At 45.1% G+C, this 21,519-nt stretch overlaps 4 non-coding genes across 4 annotated transcripts; 3 read left to right on the forward strand and 1 right to left on the reverse strand.

Annotated features, from left to right (window-relative positions):
• Positions 1–1,457: 1,457 nt before the first annotated feature.
• Positions 1,458–1,539, forward strand: trnas-aga (transfer RNA serine (anticodon AGA)). The gene has a single exon. It is a non-coding gene; the product is annotated as a tRNA-Ser (tRNA).
• A 1,582-nt stretch (positions 1,540–3,121) lies between these two features.
• On the forward strand, positions 3,122–3,193 carry trnad-guc (transfer RNA aspartic acid (anticodon GUC)). The gene has a single exon. It is a non-coding gene; the product is annotated as a tRNA-Asp (tRNA).
• Positions 3,194–4,921: 1,728 nt separating this feature from the next.
• On the reverse strand, positions 4,922–5,002 carry trnas-aga (transfer RNA serine (anticodon AGA)). Its single transcript has one exon. It is a non-coding gene; the product is annotated as a tRNA-Ser (tRNA).
• Positions 5,003–5,233: 231 nt separating this feature from the next.
• Positions 5,234–5,314, forward strand: trnas-aga (transfer RNA serine (anticodon AGA)). The gene has a single exon. It is a non-coding gene; the product is annotated as a tRNA-Ser (tRNA).
• The last annotated feature ends 16,205 nt before the right edge of the window (positions 5,315–21,519 follow it).

A 21,519-nucleotide genomic window follows, 5' to 3' on the forward strand; every position in this document is an offset into this window, starting at 1 on the left:
ATTCTCGACTGAATCAGGACTTTGTGTGTTCAAGTCGCACTCCTTGGACTTGAGCATATCATCTTGGCTAACACTCAAGTGCAGCACTTGGGGAATTTTGCAATGTTGAAGCTGTTGACTTTCGCATGAAATGTTAAATTGAAGCTCCGTCTGCAACCTCGGGTGGATATGAAAGATCTCAGAGCATTACTCGAAACAGAGTAGGAGAGTTGCCCCCGTGTCATTATTCCTAAAAATGTTCGTAAATGCTCACTAAAAGACTATGTGCATGTGTTTGTATGTGTGGTTGGGGTTGAAGCCCAGTTTTTCACAGAGACACAAACCAAGCTCTCACAGGACCAGGATAGCCGAGTGGTTAAGGCGTTGGCCTTAAACTTCAAAGGGTTTTTCCAGCGTGGGTTCTTCCCCACTCATGATATCTATTTAATTTAACACGGATTTCTTACCATTCTGATCAGTGATATCCGATTTTCATCGGTTGAATCAGCAATTTTCTGTAACTATGTGACACTCTGAACCGATAATGAAATGAAATTGTGAAATGTATCTGTGTCGCTCGGTCTCAGCCTCTCTCTCTCTCTTTTCACAGAGCTGTGTATGTGTTTGTATGTTTGAGTCTTTGTCTCTCTCAGTCTGACTCACTCTGTCTGTCCCTGTTTCTCCGTTTGTCTCAGTCTCTCAATCTGTCTCTTTCTCACGGTGCCCACGTCTGTTCCAATGGGATTCTCTCAGATTCTTTTTCTGACCGGATCTCTCTTTCCCATCATTTCGGTCTGTCCATGTCTTTGCCTGTCTCTGTTAATCCATGCCTCTAACCTGAGAAGTATTTCCATCATTTTCTGTTTTAGTCTCTATCTCTCTCTCTCTTTATCTGTCTCTCTCCTTGTCACTGGGTTTATCATTCTCTTTCTCTCACTCTTTCCCTCTCTCTCTTAATGGATCACACACACACATCTCTGTCTCTGTATGTGTTGTAGTCTTTTTCTCATCCATTCTGCCTCTCCTTCTCAGTCTCACACTTTCTGTCTCTCGTTGTCTCTGTCTCGGTATCTGTCTCTCCCTGTTTGTCGGTTTGTCTCTGTCTCTCAATGTGTCTGTCGACTTCTCATGGTGTCCAGTTCTGTTCACAGCTCGATTCCTGCTCCGACAGGTTAGTTGCCCGTCAGTTCCTCGTTAGTATAGTGGTGACTATCTCCGCCTGTCACGCTGGAGACCGGGGTTCAATTCCCCGACGGGGAGGCAGTTGTTTCAAAATGTTGAATTTTACATCTGTTTCTTGGTAGAGATACATATTAAAAATTCCAGAGCGACATCGAAATGTGAAAATACAGGTGGAGGAGTTTCCCTCTTCCAGATTTTGAGCAAACGGAGACTTTTTCAGGATTCTTTGGCCGTCTGCTGCACAGAGATCGATGACTGAGTTTTTTCTGAGTAACGTTTAAAAAGCCAGCGACACAGTAGTCGTGGCCGAGTGGTTAAGGCGATGGACGAGAAATCCATTGGGATTTTCCCGCGCAGGTTCGAATCCTGCCGACTACGATTCTCAGCATTTTTCATTCTATTTCACAATTTAACCAGTTCTCTGCCAAACTGATCATGAGATAAATGGAATAACGTCCCACACCTTTCAACACTGACATTTGTTTCTCATTTTTATTAATCTGCAATATTCACGATACATCCGTTTCAAAAATCGCAAACATCAGTCAAAGTTGCGACAGTGATTCAGCCTGTCTATCCCTCGAGATGTCTGAGGCATCTGTGCATGCCCGTTGGTGCGTGGAAATTTTTGGTTATGTGTGTGTGGGTCTCTGTGTCTGTCGATCTCTTTATATGTCTCTGTGCATGTGCAACTGTCTGTGGAAATCATCACCATCAATTTGGTATGTCCTGGAACTTAAAAAAACGACTTGTGGAAAAGAATACGGTTGTGAACTTTTGTATCGGCAATGGTTCAGTGGCCGCATTCTCGACTGAATCGGGAGTTTGTCTGTTCAAGTCGCGCTCCTGAGACTTGAGCATATCATCTTGGCTAACACTCAAGTGCAGCACTTGGGGAATTTTGCCATGTTGAAGCTGTTGACTTTCGGATGAAATGTTAAATTGAAGCTCCGTTTGCACCCTCGGGTGGATATGAAAGTTCCCAGTGCATTACTCGAAAAAGAATAGGAGAGTTGCCCCCGTGTCAATATTTCTAAAAATGTTCGTAAATGCTCACTGAAAGCCGATGTGCATGTGTTTATATGTGGGGTTGGGATGGAAGCCCAGATTCTCACAGAGACAGAATCCAGGTTCTCACAGGACCAGAATAGCCGAGTGGTTGATGCGTTGGCCTTAAAACTCAATGGGTTTGTCCCGCGTGGGTTCGTCCATCACTCCTGGTATCTCTTTAATTTAACACGGATTTCCTCCCATTCTGATCAGTGAGACCGGATTTTCATCGGTTGAATCAGCAATTTTCTGTAACAATGTGACACTCTGAACCGATAATGAAATGAAATTGTGAAATGTATCTGTGTCGCTCGGTTTGTGCCTCTCTCTCTCTCTTCAGAGAGTTTTGTATGTTTGAGTCTTTGTCTCTCTCAGTCAGACTCACTCTGTCTGTCCCTGTTTCTCTGTTTGTCTCTGTCTCTCAAACTGTCTCTTTCTCACGGTGCCACGTCTGTTCCAATGGGATTCTCTCAGACTCTTTGTCTGACTGGCTCTCTCTTTCCCATCATTTCGGTCTGTCCATGTCTTTGCCTGGCTCTGTTAGTCCCTGCCTGAAAACTGAGAAGTATTTCCATCATTTAATGTTTTAGTCTCTATCGCTCTCTCTCTATCTGTCTCTCTCCTTGTCACTGTCTTTATCATTGTCTTTCTATCACTCTTTCCCTCTCTCTCTTAATAGATCACACACACACATCTCTGTATATGTACATATTTGAGTCTTTTTCTCACTCAGTCTGCCTCTCCTTCTCAGTCTCACATTTTCTGTCTCTCGTTGTCTCTATCTCGCTGTCTGTCTCTCCCTGTTTGTTGGTTTGTCTCTGTCTCTCAATGTGTCTGTCGACTTCTCATGGTGTCCAGTTTTGTTCACGGTGATTTGATTCCTGCTCTGACAGAACTGGCACCCGTCAGTTCCTCGTTAGTATAGTGGTGAGTGTCCCCGCCTGTCACGTGGGTGACCGGGGTTCAATTCCCCGACGGGGAGGCAGTTGTTTCAAATTGTAAAATTTTACTTCTGTTTCTTGGAAGAGATTCATATCAAAAAGTTCCAGAACAATATCGAACTGTATAAATACAGGTAGAGGAGATTGCCTCGTATAGATTTTTAGCAAAAGGAGAATTTTTCAGGAGTCTTTGGCCGTCTGCTGCACAGAGATGGATGACTGAGTTTTTTCTGAGTGTGTGCATGTGTCTCTGTGTCTGTCTATCTCTGTATATGTCTCTGTGTATGTGCAACTGTCTGTGGAAATCATCACCATGAATTTGGTAAGTCCTGGAACTTCGAAAACAGACTTGGGGAAAATAATAAGGTTGTGAACTTTTGTATCGGCTTTGGTTCAGTGGCAGCATTCTCGACTGAATCGGGAGTTTGTGTGTTCAAGTCGCACTTCTGAGACTGGAGCATTATTATCTTGGCTAACACTCATTTGCAGCACTTGGGGAATTTTGCAATGTTGAAGCTGTTGACTTTCGGATGAAATGTTGAATTGAAACTCCGTCTGCACCCTCGGGTGGATATGAAAGTTCCCAATACATTACTGGAAAAAGAATAGGAGAGTTGCCCCCGTCTCAATATGACTAAAAATGTTCGTAAATGCTCACTGAAAGCCGATGTGTATGTGTTTGTATGTGGGGTTGGGGTTGAAGCCCAGATTCTCACAGAGACAGAATCCAGGTTCTCACAGGACCAGAATAGCCGAGTGGTTGAGGCGTTGGCCTTAAAACTCAATGGGTTTGTCCCGCGTGGGTTCGTACCCCACTCCTGGTATCTCTTTAATTTAACACGGATTTCCTCCCATTCTGATCAGTGAAACCGGATTTTCATCGGTTGAATCAGCAATTTTCTGTGACAATGTGACACTCTGAACCGATAATGAAATGAAATTGTGAAATGTATCTGCGTCGCTCGGTCTCCACCTCTCTCTCTCTCTTCAGAGAGTTGTGTATGTGTTTGTATGCTTGAGGCTTTGTCTCTCTCAGTCTGACTCACTCTGTCTGTCCCTGTTTCTCTGTTTGTCTCTGTCTCTCAATCTGTCTCTTTCTCACGGTGCCACGTCTGTTCCAATGGGATTCTCTCGGACTCTTTTTCTGACTGGCTCTCTCTTTCCCATCATTTCGGTCTGTCCCTGTCTTTGCCTTTCTCTGTTAGTCCCTGCCTGTAAGCTGAGAAGTATTTCCATCATTTTCTGTTTTAGTCTCTATCGCTCTCTCTCCATCTGTCTCCTTGTCACTGTCTTTATCATTGTCTTTCTATCACTCTTTCCCTCTCTCTCTTAATAGATCACACACACACATCTCTGTATATGTACATATTTGAGTCTTTTTCTCACTCAGTCTGCCTCTCCTTCTCAGTCTCACGTTTTCTGGCTCTCGTTGTCTCTATCTCGCTGTCTGTCTCTCCCTGTTTGTCGGTTTGTCTCTGTCTCTCAATGTGTCTGTCGACTTCTCATGGTGTCCAGTTCTGTTCACGGTGATTTGATTCCTGCTCTGACAGAACTGGCACCCGTCAGTTCCTCGTTAGTATAGTGGTGAGTATCCCCGCCTGTCACACGGGAGACCTGGGTACAATTCCCCGACGGGGAGGCAGTTGTTTCAATAAAAATGAGAAAAAAATATCAAAGTTGAAAGGAGTGGGACGTTATTCCATCCATCTCAGGATCAGTTTGGCAGAGAACCGGTTAAATTGTGAAATGGAATGAAAAATGCTGAGAATCGTAGTCGGCAGGATTCGAACCTGCGCGGGATAACCCAATGGATTTCTAGTCCATCGCCTTAACCACTCGGCCACGACTACTGTGTCGCTGCCTTTTTAAACGTTACTCAGAAAATTTTACTTCTGTTTCTTGGAAGAGATTCATATTAAAAAGTTCCAGAGCAATCTCGAACTGTAAAAATACAGATGGATGAGATTGCCTCGTCCAGATTTTTAGCAAATGGAGAATTTTTCAGGAGTCTTTGGCCCTCTGCTGCACAGAGATGGATGACTGAGTTTTTTCTGAGTAACATTTAAAAAGGCAGCGACACAGTAGTCGTGGCCGAGTGGTTAAGGCGATGGACTAGAAATCCATTGGGTTATCCCGCGAAGGTTCGAATCCTGCCGACTACGATTCTCAGCATTTTTCATTCCATTTCACAATTTAACCGGTTCTCTGCCAAACTGATCCTGAGATAGATGGAATAACGTCCCACTCCTTTCAACTTTGATATTTTTTTCTCATTTTTATTAATCTGAAATATTCACGATACATACGTTTCACAAATCGCAAACATCAGTCAAAGTTGCGACAGTGATTCAGCCTGTCTATCCCTCGAGATGTCTGAGGCATCTGTGCATGCCCGTTGGTGCGTGCAAATTTTTAGTTATGTGTGTGTGGGTCTCTGTGTCAGTCTATCTCTTTATATGTCTCTGTGTATGTGTAACTGTCTGTGGAAATCATCACCATCAATTTCGTATGTCCTGGAACTTAGAAAAACGACCTGGGGAAAATAATACGGTTGTGAACTTTTGTATCGGCAATGGTTCAGTGGCCGCATTCTCGACTGAATCGGGAGTTTGTCTGTTCAAGTCGCACTCCTGAGACTTGAGCATATCATCTTGGCTAACACTCAAGTGCAGCACTTGGGGAATTTTGCATTGTTGAAGCTGTTGTCTTTCGGATGAAATGTTAAATTGAAGCTCCGTCTGCACCCTCGGGTGGATATGAAAGTTCCCAGTACATTACTCGAAAAAGAATAGGAGAGTTGCCCCCGTGTCAATATTACTAAAAATGTTCGTAAATGCTCACTGAAAGCCGATGTGCATGTGTTTGCATGTGGAGTTGGGGTTGAAGCCCAGATTCTCACAGAGACAGAATCCAGGTTCTCACAGGACCAGAATAGCCGAGTGGTTGAGGCGTTGGCCTTAAAACTCAATGGGTTTGTCCCGCGTGGGTTCGTCCCCCACTCCTGGTCTCTCTTTAATTTAACACGGATTTCCTCCCATTCTGATCAGTGAGACCGGATTTTCATCGGTTGAATCAGCAATTTTCTGTAACAATGTGACACTCTGAACCGATAATGAAATGAAATTGTGAAATGTATCTGTGTCGCTCGGTTCCTGCCTCTCTCTCTTTCTTCAGAGAGTTTTGTATGTTGGAGTCTTTGTCTCTCTCAGTCTGACTCACTCTGTCTGTCCCTGTTTCTCTGTTTGTCTTTGTCTCTCAATCTGTCTCTTTCTCACGGTGCCACGTCTGTTCCAATGGGATTCTCTCAGACTCTTTGTCTGACTGGCTCTCTCTTTCCCATCATTTCGGTCTGTCCATGTCTTTGCCTGTCTCTGTTAGTCCCTGCCTGTAAGCTGTGAAGTATTTCCATCATTTTCTGTTTTAGTCCCTATCACTCTCTCTCTATCTGTCTCTCTCCTTATCACTGTGTTTATCATTGTCTTTCTCTCACTCTTTCCCTCTCTCTCTTAATAGATCACACACACACATCTCTGTATATGTATATATTTGAGTCTTTTTCTCACTCAGTCTGCCTCTCCTTCTCAGTCTCACACTTTCTGTCTCTCGTTGTCTCTATCTCGCTGTCTGTCTCTCCCTGTTTGTCGGTTTTTCTCTGTCTCTCAATGTGTCTGTCGACTTCTCCTGGTGTCCAGTTCTGTTCACAGTGACTCGATTCCTGCTCTGACAGAACTGGTACCCGTCAGTTCCTCGTTAGTATAGTGGTGAGTATCCCCGCCTGTCACGCGGGAGACCGGGGTACAATTACTTGTTGTTTCAAGATGTCGAATTTTACTTCTGTTTCTTGGAAGAGATGCATATTAAAAAGTTCCAGAGCCCTATAGAACTGTAAAAATACAGGTAGATGAGATTGCCTCGTCCAGATTTTTAGCAAACGGAGACTTTTTCAGGAGTCTTTGGCCGTCTGCTGCACAGAGATGGATGACTGAGTTTTTTCTGAGTAACGTTTAAAAAGGCAGCAACACAGTAGTCGTGGCCGAGTGGTTAAGGCGATGGACGAGAAATCCATTGGGTTATCCCGCGCATGTTCGAATCCTGCCGACTACGATTCTCAGCATTTTTCATTCCATTTCACAATTTAACCGGTTCTCTGCCAAACCGATCATGAGATAGATGGAATAACGTCCCACACCTTTCAACTTTGACATTTTTTTCTCATTTTTATTAATCTGCAATATTCACGATACATCCGTTTCAAAAATCGCAAACATCAGTCAAAGTTGCGACAGTGATTCAGCCTGTCTATCCCTCGAGATGTCTGAGGCATCTGTGCATGCCCGTTGGTGCGTGCAAATTTTTGGTTATGTATATGTGGGTCTCTGTGTCTGTCTATCTCTTTATATCTCTCTGTGTATGTGCAACTGTCTGTGGAAATCATCACCATGAATTTGGTATGTCCTGGAACTTAAAAAAACGACCTGGGGAAAATAATACGGTTGTGAACTTTTGTATCGGCTTTGGTTCAGTGGCCGCATTCTCGACTGAATCGGGAGTTTGTCTGTTCAAGTCGCATTCCTGAGACTTGAGCATATCATCTTGGATAACACTCAAGTGCAGCACTTGGGGAATTTTGCAATGTTGAAGCTGTTGACTTTCGGATGAAATGTTAAATTGAAGCTCCGTCTGCACCCTCGGGTGGATATGAAAGTTCCCAGTGCATTACTCGAAAAAGAATAGGAGAGTTGCCCCCGTGTCAATATTAATAAAAATGTTCGTAAATGCTCACTGAAAGCCGATGTGCATGTGTTTGTATGTGGGGTTGGGGTTGAAGCCCAGATTCTCACAGAGACAGAATCCAGGTTCTCACAGGACCAGAATAGCCGAGTGGTTGAGGCGTTGGCCTTAAAACTCAATGGGTTTGTCCCGCGTGGGTTCGTCCCCCACCCCTGGTGTCTCTTTAATATAACACGGATTTCCTCCCATTCTGATCAGTGAGACCGGATTTTCATCGGTTGAATCAGCAATTTTCTGTAACAATGTGACACTCTGAACCAATAATGAAATGAAATTGCGAAATGTATCTGTGTCGCTCGGTTTCTGCCTCTCTCTCTCTTCAGAGAGTTTTGTATGTTTGAGTCTTTGTCTCTCTCAGTCTGACTCACTCTGTCTGTCCCTGTTTCTCTGTTTGTCTTTGTCTCTCAATCTGTCTCTTTCTCACGGTGCCACGTCTGGTCCAATGGGATTCTCTCAAACTCTTTGTCTGACTGGCTCTCTCTTTCCCATCATCATTTCGGTCTGTCCATGTCTTTGCCTGTCTCTGTTAGTCCCTGATTGTAAGCTGAGAAGTATTTCCATCATTTTCTGTTTTAGTCTCCATCGCTCTCTCTCTATCTCTCTCTCTCCGCGTCACTGTCTTTATTCATTGTCTTTCTCTCCCTCTTTCCCTTTCTCTCTTAATAGATCACACACACACATCTCTGTATATGTATATATTTGATTCTTTTTCGCACTCAGTCTGCCTCTCCTTCTCAGTCTCACACAAACTGTCTCTCGTTGTCTCTATCTCGCTGTCTGTCTCTCCCTGTTTGTCGGTTTTTCTCTGTCTCTCAATGTGTCTGTCGACTTCTCCTGGTGTCCAGTTCTGTTCACAGTGACTCGATTCCTGCTCTGACAGGATTGGTACCCGTCAGTTCCTCGTTAGTATCGTGGTGAGTATCCGCGCCTGTCACGCGTGGAGACTGGGGTTCAATTCCCCGATGGGGAGGCAGTTGTTTCAAGATGCCGAATTTTACTTCCGTTTCTTGGAAGAGATGCATATTAAAAAGTTCCAGAGCAATATCTTGTGTTGGGGGACTTTACGAACCGAGCTACCATTACCAGTCGCTCCCTTCTGTACTGTGCAATGATTGTAAAGCTAATTCTTTGACTTGAGCCATTCTAAAATGTCTCACTGTTTTTGATGATGCATTTCACTTGCTTGTCTAATTTGGAAAGAGTTCAGAATTGTGCATTGTGACGAAGTTTTCCTTTACAGGTGGAGCCAAATTTGTTTCAAAATATTCTGTTCCCACCCTTCCCCAACCCCCCCCCCACCGCACCCCCAACCCCCAATTTTTAGAACACTGCAGTACTGACTGGGACGGTCACAAGTTCGATCCTTGATCTGAGCTGTTAGTTGAGCTCAGCCAAGGCAGCAGTTCACAGGTTATAATTGTCCTCTGTACAACTGGGAAGTGTGTGGATGTCATTTGAGGACAGGAGTTGAGGCTGTGATGCCTACCACAGTGGAAATCCTGCTGGCACTCACTGAATCGACTGACCGTGAGGCACTAGAGGTTAACTAATGTCTGTAGAATTGCACCGAGCCAGATTCAGCACTTTCTGGAGATAATAAAGCTCAGGCGATGAAATGAATGTTGATTTTAGACAGTAAATGTCTAGAATAAGGAATTTAGGAGGGACAGGAGGAGACAGAATGTTCCATAGAATCTAGAATTGTCTATTCTTAATTTATATCCTGTACTTAAAGTAACAACGTTTGTAACCACCATTTATTTGCAGGGCATTAGAAGGGGAGGATCTGCAACTGGGAAACGCAATCCAGACATCGTGTCAAGATTTGACAGATTCCCCAGATTGATCAGGATCATCTTATCATCATCCTTTGTAAAAACACCAATCACAGCGGGGAGAAACAGGACACCTGTTCTGTGTGTGGATGCTCCTCCAACCAATCATTCAGCCTGTGAGACTCGTGCACCCACCTGACTCAACACTGTAAATGTGGGGACAGCGGGAATGGATGCTGTTGTGCGTGGAAAGAGATTCAGTCGCTCATCTCACCAACTGACATTCGAGCAGATAGATAACAAACTTTCCACTGTGAATATTGAGCTGGGTTATTAGTCCGTGATGTGTTCACTTATTCATCTTGGTGACTCTAAACCTTTGCCAATTATTTCATGTGATTAGTTTACATGTACATATTTTTAAAAATGCATTTGCTGAGTGGATTCAAATTTAAATTGAACCCAGGTTTGCAGGCGGGGTGCTCCATTCACACATCGAAGGTGAGAGAGATGCTGTGGGGCACACGCTAAGTCCAGTATCTGAAAGTGATTACCAGACTGGGAACTTGTCCCGGAGAGTAACTGATGGTATGAGAACTGTAATAATCCAGAATTAGAAAGGAGAAAAGGCCCAAATTGGTGCAGTCAGTAACAGGACATCAGTTAGTCCCCTCTGGTCTTGGAGATATCAAATGTCGACACACTGTGTTATTTGAAACATGAAAATATTAAGCTCTAGCCCAGTTATAGGTTATTCACATCAACAGAAACAAACCCCAAGTGATACAACAAACATTATTCAATCAGGATGCGATTAACAGCAGCAAAAACAATAGAATCCAACTCCTGCAGTCACTTGTGAACTCGCTGGTGTCTCAGCAGTTGGGATGACTGAGTGAATCCCTTCCCACACTCAGAACAGGAGAACGGCCTCTCCCCAGTGTGAATTCGCTGGTGTGTCAGCAGGTGGGATGACTGAGTGAATCCATTCCCACACTCAGAGCAGCTGAACGGGCTCTCCCCAGTGTGACTGTGACTATGCATTTTCAGCTTACAAGGTTGGGTTCAGTTCTGCAACCACTGTGCGCAGAGTGAGAATAAAATCAATGAGCTGCCGATTTTCTCCGCTGGACAATGGGTCTTTTGTGCTGGCCCAATAGGGTGAGACGGGCTGGCCGAATAGGGTGAGCCCAGGCTGGCCCAATAGTTGAGTCCAGGCTGGTCCAATAGTGAGGGCCGGGCGGGCCCAATAGTGTAAGCCGGGCTGGCCTAGTAGGGCGTGGCCAGGCTGGCCCAATAGGTGAGCCCGGGCTGGCCCAATGAGGTGAGCCTGGGATGGCCTGGGGCAGGTGAGCCTGGGCTAGCCCAATAGGGTGATCACAGGCTGGCCCAATAGGGTGAGCCAGTTTGGCCCAGAGTCACCAGACAACAATCACCAGAACAACAAGGTTCCCTTTCAGGGGCCACTGATCTGGGCACAAACATGATGTCCAATAAAACTGACAGACACCCTGAAGCCCCGCCCACCCAATGTCCCTGCCGTGTCGAAACTCCGAATGGAGCACTTGCTTTAGGAGGCTTGTATTGGGAATATGGACAGCAGAAATTGTAGAGTACACTCCATAACGCCTCATTGTTGACCTTGTCAAAGGCCTTCGTCATGTCAAAGAATGTTGAACCAAAGCCTCAGTCACTGACACCAAGTTCCTCCCATGTGATATAAACCAACCCTTGTCACTGACAACAAGTGGACTGGGAAAATATGTTAGAGGATAAGACTGTAGAAATGCAATGGCAAACATTTAAGGAGATATTTCATAACTCTCAGCAAAGGTTTATTCTAGTGAGAAATAAAGATGCTAAGAGAAGGATGAACCATCCCTGCCTAACTAAGGAAGTAAAGGATGGTATCAAATTGAAAAAAGGCATATAATGTTGCGAACGACAGTGGAAGGCCTGAGGATTGGGAAATTTTTAGAAACCAGCAAAGGACGACGAAAAAATGATAAAGACAGTGAAGATAGCAGATGAGAGCAAATTAGCAAGGAATATGGAAACAGAAAATAAGAGCTTCTACAGGGATATAAAACGGAAACGAGCAGCTGAGGTCCCTTAGAAGGTGAAACGGGAGAATTAATAATGGGAAACACAGAAATGGCAGAGACTTTAAAAAATAATTTTGAATCGGTCTTCATGGTAGAGGGCACCTAAAAACTTCCCAATAGTTGATAACCAAGGAGCTATTGCGGGGGGCGGGGGAGCGGGGGAGCAATCACTATCAGTAGAGATCAAGTACTAATCAAACTAATGGGACTAAAGACGGACAAGTCCCCTGGACTTGATTACATGCATTCTAGGTTCTGAAAAAAGTGGCTGCAGAGATAGAGGGTGCATCGGTTGTAATCTAACAAAATTCCCTAAATTCTGGCGTGGTCCCAGTGGACAGGAATACCGCAAATGTAACACCCCTAATTAAAAAAGGAGTGAGACAGAGAGCAGGAACCTATAGACCAGTTAGCCTACCATCTGTCAGTGGGAAAATACTGGAGTCCATCATTAAGGAAAAGTAGCAAGACATTTAGAAAATCATATTGCAGTCAAGCAGAGTCAGCATGATTTTATGAAAGAGAAATCATGTTGACAAATTTCCTGGAGTTGTTCGAGGATGTAACGAGCGAAGTGGATACAGGAGATCCAGTTGATGCTGTATATTTGGATTTCCATAAAGCATTCCATATGGTGCTACACAAAAGGCTAATGCACAAGCTAAGAGCTCATGGGGTTGGGGTTAATGTATCACCGTGGATGGAGGATTGGCAAACTAACAGAAAAAAGAGAGTCGGGATAAATGGATCATTTTCAGGTTGGCAAACTGTAACTAGTGGAGTGCCACAGGGATCAGTGCTGGGGCCTCAACTATTTACAATTTATATTAATGACTTGGATGAAGGGACCGAGTGTAACATAATCAAATTTGCTGATGATACAAAGATAGTTGGGAAAACAAGCTGTGAGGAGGACGCAAATAATCTACGAAAGGATATAGCAGGCTCAGTGAGTGGGCAAAATCTGGCAGATGGACTGTAATGTGTTAAAATGTCAGCTTATCCCCTTTGGTAGTGCAAATAAAAAAACATTCTTTAAATGGGGACGATTACAAAATGCTGCAGCACGGAGGGATCTGGCGGTTCTTGTACATGAAATGCAAATATTTAGCATGCAGGTATAGCAATAATCAGGAAAGCAAATGGTATGCTGGCCTTTATTGCAAGGGAGATGGAGTTTAAAAGTAGGGAAGTCCTGCTATAAATGAACATGGCTTTGGTAAGACCACACCTGGAGCACTGCACACAGTTTTGGTTTGGACTTGACTCCATTGCCGTGCCAGGGGTTTTGCTACACCAGATGGGGGACACCATTTGGGGATACTGATTCCCCACCAATTCCCATTCCCCTTCTTTCTGGTGGATAATGGAGGGGCCGCTGTGTGTAATGTGCAAGTCAGTAAGAATTGTCAGCAAGCTCTATCTAATTGGAGATTATATTCAGTACAAACGTTTACATTATTGTAGATTGTGTACCAAAGATCAAGGTAGGATTAAAGTAAAAGTTCATAATTTTATTTTTGAGAGTTGCTGAATTAAGCGGAAAGATAACACACAGAGTTTTTAAATGGACACTGCAGCCCCGAGAACACAATCAGCAATATATCCAGAATATTAAGGTCCAGCCCAGTTTCAGGGTTATTATCAGCAGAAACAAACCCCAACTGTGAGAATGAACATGGTTCAGTCGGGATGTGATTAACAGCAGCAATAACCGCAGATTCTAACCCCTTGTGTTACTTGTGAACTCGCTGGTGTGGCAGCAAGTCGGATGACTGAGTGAATCCCTTCCCACACTCAGAGCAGATGAACAACCTCTCCCCAGTGTGAACTCACTGGTGTGTCATCAGGTGGGATGACCGAGTGAATCGCTTCCCACACTCAGAGCAGGTGAACTTGTTCTCTCATGTGTGAACTCGCTGGTATTTCAGCTGGTGGGATGATGCAGTGAATCCCTTTCCACACAGAGAGCAAGTGAATGGCCTCTCCCCAATGTGACTACGTCGATGAATTTCCAGTTCTGACGGCGATCTGAGTCCATTCCCACAGTAACCACATTTCCACGGTTTCTCCGTGGTGTGGGTGTCCTTGTGAATCTCCACGGTTGGTCGATCAGTTGAAGCCTAACCCATGTGCACAAAACGTTTACAGTTTCTCGGTGCTTTGTATGCTGCGATCTTTTCTTCAGGCTGTGTAGCTGGTTAAAGCTCTTTCCACAGTCCGTGCACTGGAACACTCACTCGGGAGTGTGTGTCTCGGTGCCTTTCCAGTCAAACTGATGTTTGAAATCTTTTCCTACAGGCAAGACAGACAAACATTTCTCCTTTCACTTTCAAAGGCCGATGATATTCAGGTCCTGATGCATCGAGTGACTCTGTCAGATCTTGACATGATGTTTGGTTTGTGTTTCCTGTCTGACAATCTCCCCTTCTAATACGCTGTAAAATGGGATAACAAAACTCATCGCTGTCAGTACAGGACAGATATTCAGGATGTACTCATCTAGTTTCCATGGAACATGCTTATCTCCCTTGTCCTTCCAAAGCTATAAATCCCTCTCCCACACGTTGGCCCACCTGCTGTGCCTAAATCCAAATCAACACAAATTTCGAGACAGTTTCTCCTCCGCTCCCAGTTTTCACTACCAATTTTGGTTGGGTTCAGGTTTACACTCACTGGTTCCCCTCCCCTGAATGTGTTTAATGTGGCTGGGTTCAGTTCTACAATCACTGGTTCCCCTTCCCTGAAGTTGCTGACTCGAGCTGGGTTCAGTTCCAGACACTGATATCATTCACTTTGTACCTGCACCAAGATGGCCGCACATTGCACTGTGTGACTAACTGAATCAAGATGGCGGAGCGCTGAAGCTGCCCTCCTGCATCAAGATGCCCGCTGTTAGCCTGGGCCTGTGATTGGGAAAAAGACCCGAAGCTGCAATCGCCGATATTCTGGTTACTATTCCGGGCTTGCGGCGGGTACCGGTTGTTAATGAAGCCTCCCTTACTCCCTGGTGGTCCATTATTCCCCTTCGTCCCACTGAAAAGGATACTTCTGTGGAGCCTGCCCGAAATGTGTCTCCTCCACTGTTACACGCACCGCGCATACTCCAAACACAGCCATGACCAGCACCGGCGCACTGAGCTCCTGGACTCTGCGTGCGACACATTCTCCCCTACGGGGCATGCTGGGTACATAAGACCATGAGAAATAAGAGCAGGAGGGGGCCACCCGGCCTCCGGAGCCTGCTCCCTATTCAATAACATTGGACGGGACAGTCTAGGGGTGGCTTTACTCCATATCTAACCTGTGCTGTACTTGCTGTGGGAGTATTTGACGCGACAGTATCGAGGGAGCTTTACTCTGTATCTAACCCGTGCTGTACCTGCCCTGGGAGTGTTTGATGGGACAGTGTAGAAGAAGCTCTAATCTGTATCTAACCAATGCAGTATCTGCTCTGGAATGCTTGGGGCAGGGTTGAGGAAGATATACTCTGTATCTAACCTGCTTTGTACCTGCCCTTGCAATGTCTGGTGGGAGAGTGTTGAGGGAGCTTTACTCTGTTTCTAAGCAAGGCAAATATATCCTTCCTTAGATAAGGCGACCAAAACTGTGCACAATTCTAGAGAGATTGGAGAGAGAATTATAATGTATCTACATTGTGCTGTAGCTGTCCTTGGAGTGTTTATTTCGACAGTGTAGAGGGAGCTTTACTTAGTGTATAAGCAATGCAGTACCTGCTCTGGGAGTGTTTGATCGAACAGTGTAGAGGGAGATTTACTTTATATGTAAGAAATGCTGTATCTGCAATGGAATGGCTGGGTCAGGGTAGAAGGAGATATACTCCGTGTAACCTGTGCTGTACCTGTCCTGGGAGTGTTTGATGGGGCAGTGTAGAGCGAGTTCTACTCCGTATCTGACGCTGCTGTACCTGCCCTGCGAGTGTTTGATGGGACAGTGTAGAGGGAGCTTTACTCTGTATCTAAACACGTGCTGTACCTGCCCTGGGAGTATTTGATGGGACAGTGCAGAGGGAGCTTTACTCTGTATCTAACCCGTGCTGTACCTGCCCTGAGAATGTTTTGTGGCAGGGTTGAGGAAGATATACTCCATGTCTAACCTGTACTGCACCTGCCCTGGGACTGGTTAATGGCAAAGTGTAGAGGGAGCTTTACGCTGTATCTAAACCATGTTGTACGTGCCTTGGGAGTATTTGGGATATTGTAGTCTGAGATTTACTCTGTATCAACCCTGATAGTGTTTGGGACAGGATGGAGTGAGATTTACTCTGTATCTAACCAGTGCAATACTGGTAGTTCTGATATCAGTCGTAGTGAAAATGCTAAAATCTATTATTAAGCACGTAGTAAGTAATAACACGATTGGGCAGAATGAACACGGATTTATGAGAGGGAAATTGTACTTGACAAATCTGTTAGCATTTCTTGAGTTTGACACTCGCAGGATAGACAAGGGTGAACCACTTGATGTGGTTTATTTAGATTTACAAAAGGCATTCAATGAGGTGCCACAAAAGGGATTATTAAACAAAATTATCACTCGTGAGATTAGGGGTAATATATGAACAAGGATTGGTTAACGGTCAGAAAACAGAGAGTAGGAACAAACGGGTGATTTTCGGGTAGGCAGGCTGTAACTGGTGGGGTGCTGCAAGGATCGGTGCTTGGGCCCCAGCTATTCACAATCTATATCAATAATTTGGATGAGGGGATCAAATGTAATATATCGAAGTTTGCTGAGGCTACAAAGCTAGTTGGGAATGTAAGTGTGAGGAGGATGAAAAGAGGTTTCAAAGGGATAGAAACAGGCTCAGTGAGTGGGCAAGAACATGGTAAATGGAATATAATGTGAAGAAATGTTAAGTTAGATACTGACAGTAAAAATAGAAAGGCAGAGTATTTATTTTAAATGGTGAGTTATTGGGAAATGTTGGTGTTCAGAGGGACCTGGGTGTTCTTGTATACAAATCGCTAAAAGATTATATGCAAGCAATTAAGAAAGCAAATGGTATATTGGCCTTTATTACAAAAAGATTTGAGTATAAGAGTAAAGACATCTTACTGCAATTATAAGGGGCTCTGGTGAGACCACACCTGGAGTATTGTGTGCAGTTTTGGTCTCCTGACGTAAGGAAAGATAAACTTGCTATAGAGGGAGTGCAATGTATGTTCGCCAGACTGATTTCTGGGATGGCGGGATTGTCCTATGAGAGATTGAGTAGACTAGGCCTATATTCGCTCTCGTACAGAAGAATGAAAGATGAGAGGCGAGGCCCACATCCCATGAACGAATTTTTAAAAAGAGATGTGAGGTGTTTAAATTTGATCAAGGATACCAGCCAAATTATTAGAGACACTCCCTGTCCTTCAGGACCTGTGTCCAGGGGTGAAGCTGATGGGTTTATCTGATCATCTTTGGATTAAATATTGTGATCTTTTAGCTGAGCACCTCGTGCTAGCATCAAACACTCTCCAGTCGGGCACAGCGCGGGTTAGATACAGATTGAACCCATCGGTCGCTCCCCGACACAGATACTGAGGGACAGGGAGTGTCTGGGACAATGACATTTCGCACTCAATAAGGTATAAATTGATCCTGTACCTCTCCCCATTAATCCTGAGCTTCACACGGGTAAAATACTGCTCCTGCTTCACTTCCTGTAACAACACTGAGCTCAACACAGACCAAAATGATCAGGGCTCGGGGAGGTTGATTGTTAGGCACTTTAGTGATGTCATAAAGCAGGGCCATCAGCCCAGCTAGTCCTCTCCATGTCCCTTTAAAGGAGGAGAACTGGGACATCCTGTCTCAACACACATCCCTCTGTTCATACTGAGAATCCCAGGGAAAGGCCCAAGGCCCATAATTTGGAACACAACCAAGGGGGAAAGAGGAGGAGAGCTGGGATATCCTGTCTCAACAAACATCCCCCTGTTCATACTGAGAATCCCCGGGGAAGGCCCAAAGCCCAGAGTGTGGAACACAACCAAGGGGGAAAGAGGAGGAGAGAAGGGGACGTAAATCAAGGAGTGGGGACTGAGGGCCACCAAGCTTCAGTTTTAGAGCCTGTAGACTTCAGGAGGGATCAGTGAGTTCTGTAGTTTCAGGATCCAGGGAGAGAACAAGGAGCAGATGGGGAGACTGGTGTGGATTCCAGCACAGTGAGGATGCAGGGCGAGAGAGATTGTGTCGGGCCGTGTATTAGGGGTGTGGGAGGGAAAAGAGAGGAAAGGTTAGAGGAGCAATTACTGCAGCGGTGTCCATCAATAGTGAGAGAGAGAAGGTGGGGGTCGGAGTGGGCCCTGGGCAGGCCGGTAAACTGTTTGTTTCCTGTGACCAGCTTTCCTTCTGTCACAAATAGCCTCCTGTAGCCCACTAAACAGCCCATTAAACGCCCAATGTCCTTTGGTCTGGTGAGGTCTCCCTTTTGTGAAACATGGGTTGTTGTTAAAGCTTCTCATTCTGACTCACTAGTGAGACAGTATCCGCTGTCCCTTTTATTCCATGGGCTTCATCTTTGCCGGTATTGGTAACACGCCCGGGATCACTAAACTCAAAACCCAGTCTGTTAATCACTTTCAGCTACTTGACTTATTGTGTGCTCCACAGCATCTCTCTCACCTTCAATGAGTGAATAGAGCATCACGCCCGCAAAGCTGGTTTAAGTTTATTTCCACGCAGCAAATCTATTTAAGAAAAGCCTGTCGGCCGATGAGACACTGTTCAGGTGCAAGTGTGCTGCTGGTTTGTCCGGCATTTTGCCTGTAATGGAAAATAACTGAACATTTCTCCCAGTGTAACCATTGCTGTAATGAAATGTGTCTTTAAATCAGCCTCACGTCCTTGCTCATGTCTGCTGCAATTGTGCAGAAAGGGGATATGTGAACAGATGATCTTTGTATTGTGATGTGAAACAAGGAAACGGTATCTGTATGTGGCAGTGACACAGCCTTGTGGTCAGAGGCAGAACCATGCGCCGATATCCTTGTGCTTATGGTTTGAGCAGGGTTAGTTCATGAATGCTCAAGCTAAGAGGTGCCAGGCATTGGGAGCAGCGGCAGTAAATAAAATCTAAATGCAAATTCCGATGTAGTTTATCTTCATTTATTCCTATTTTAATGGCTTTTGCTGAATGTGTCCCATGCCAAGTGCCAGGATATTGGATCAGGCCCACCCGAGAAAATGAGTTTGACACCCTGAGGTAGACAATGTCAACCGGATTCCCCCATCCACAACCTGACAACTTCTTTACAAACTCAAGCTAGTTTGTAAGACGTGACCATGTTTACCGGAATCCATGTTCAGTATCTCTAATGGCCCCTTCACTTTCCCCATGATGGAAAACAGCATCTCTCAGGATCCCTTCAAGCACCTTCCCAATGATGGAGTTCACGTTGATGGGCCTTCAGTTCCCGAGCTCTGACTTGTGCACAATTGAAAAATGGGATCTACATCGGCTACCTTCCAATCTCAGGGAACAACCCATGAATCTACTGAGCTGATGGCGATATGGGCAAGTGGCTGGCAGAGCACCCATCCCATCTCTTTTAGCACCCTTGCGTGGATATCATCCACACCTTACACTGTCAAGATTAACCCGCACGGGTTGCTGTCAGTGAAGAGAGATGAGAAAGACCAAAGTGCCATTTGCCCCTCTCACTATGACCCTGAAGGGCTGCGTCCATTCTAAAGTTCTTCCCCCATATGATCCTCCCCCCAGCTTGTCCTCTCTGAGCTCCAGCCAGGTGATGCTAAACACTCGGGTAGGAAAGAGAAAAATCTACAGCAATGTGTTGAAAGCAACACGAATGTATTTGTCTCCATCCCAAATATTAAACTCCAGTCCAGTTACAGGAGTTTTCATCAGCGGAAACAAACCCCAACTGTCAGAATGAACATGGGTCAGTCGGGTTGTGATTAACAGCAGCAATAACAGCATAATCCAACCCCGACAATCATTTGTGAACTCGCTGGTGCCTCAACAGATGGGATGACCGAGTGAATCCCTTCCCGCAATCAGAGCAGGTGAACGGCCTCTCCCCAGTGTGAATTAGCTGGTGTGTCAGCAGGGTGGATGACTGAGTGAATCGCTTCACACACACGGAACAGGTGAACGGCCTCTCCCCAGTGTGATTTCGCTGATGTATCAGCGGGTTGGATGACTGAGTGAATCCCTCCTGACACTCAGAGCAGGTGAATGGCCTCTCCCCAGTATGAACTCGCTGGTGTGTTTCCAGCTGGGACGGGTAGTTGAAACGTTTCCCACAGTGCCCACATTTACACAGTTTCTCCCCAGTGTGACTGCGCTTGTGTCTCTCCAGGTTGGATGATCGGCTGAAGCCTTGTCCACACACAGAGCACGTGTACACTTTCTCCCCGCTATGAACAATGCTTTTTGTATCCATAGTTGCTGGATGATAATCCATTCCCGATGAATCGAGTGACTTCGTCAGATGTCAATGTGATATTTGGTTTGAGACTCCGGTCGATAAATCCTCCCATTTTAATACCCTGAAATGTGAATTTCAGTCAAGAAAAAGGGTGGATGAGAGAGAATCCACAAAAACACAAAGGCACTTTGAGAAATTCAGCTTAATGAACTTGGTAATTTGTGGGGCCAGCACTCGAAATAGTAACCATGAAAACTGCCAGTTTTTGATAAAACCCAACTGGTTTATCAATGTCCTACAGGAAATGGAACCCACCTCCATTGACAGCCCCACATGGGGAATTGTTGGTCCCACTGGGCCCAGAAATACTGGGGGTGAAACCCAGCAGCTTCTCCTCCATCTCCACTCCAGCTCAAACAGATGCAACAAACAGACCCACACTGGAGGCCAGGTATCCAAAGCGTATTTCTAACATTTGCAGCATAGTTGAGAGGCGATTTATTCTAATTTGTCCGAGATTTGTAGACTTCAGATTCTAGATTTTACATAATAACATAAGAACATAAGAATTAGGAACAGGAGTAGGACATCTAGCACCTTGAGCCTGCTCCTCCATTCAATAAGATCATGGCTGATCCGGCCGTGGACTCATCTCCACTTACCCACCCTCTCACCGTAACCCTTAATTCCTTAATGGTTAAAAATCTATCTATCTGTGACTTGAATACATTCAATGAGCTAGCCTCAATTGCTTCCTTGGGCAGAGAATTCCATAGATTCACAACCCTCTGGGAGAAGAAATTCCTTCTCAACTCGGTTTTAAATTGGCTCCCCCGTATCTTGAGGCCTTGCCCCCGAGTTCTAGTCTCCCCTACCAGTGGAAACAACCTCTCTGCCTCTATCTTGTCTATCCCTTCCTTGATTTTAAATGTTTCTATAAGATCACCACTCATCATTCTGAACTCCAACGAGTAAAGACCCAGTCTACTCAATCTATCATCACAAGTTAACCTCCTCATCTCCGGAATCAGCCGAGTGAATCGTCTCTGTACCCCCTTCAAAGCCAGTATATCCTTCCTTAAGTAAGGTGACCAAAACTGCACGCAGTACTCCAGGTGCAGCCTTACCAATACCCTATACAGTTGCAGCAGGACCTCCCTGCTTTTGTACTCCATCCCTCTCGCAATGAAGGCCAACATTCCATTCGCCTTCCTGATTACCTGCTGCACCTGCAAACTAACTTTTTGGGATTCATGCACAAGGACCCCCAGGACCCTCTGCACCTCAG

Source organism: Pristiophorus japonicus, chromosome 23 (genome assembly GCF_044704955.1).
Source record: "Pristiophorus japonicus isolate sPriJap1 chromosome 23, sPriJap1.hap1, whole genome shotgun sequence".
In the NCBI taxonomy this organism is placed as follows: Eukaryota; Metazoa; Chordata; class Chondrichthyes; family Pristiophoridae; genus Pristiophorus; species Pristiophorus japonicus.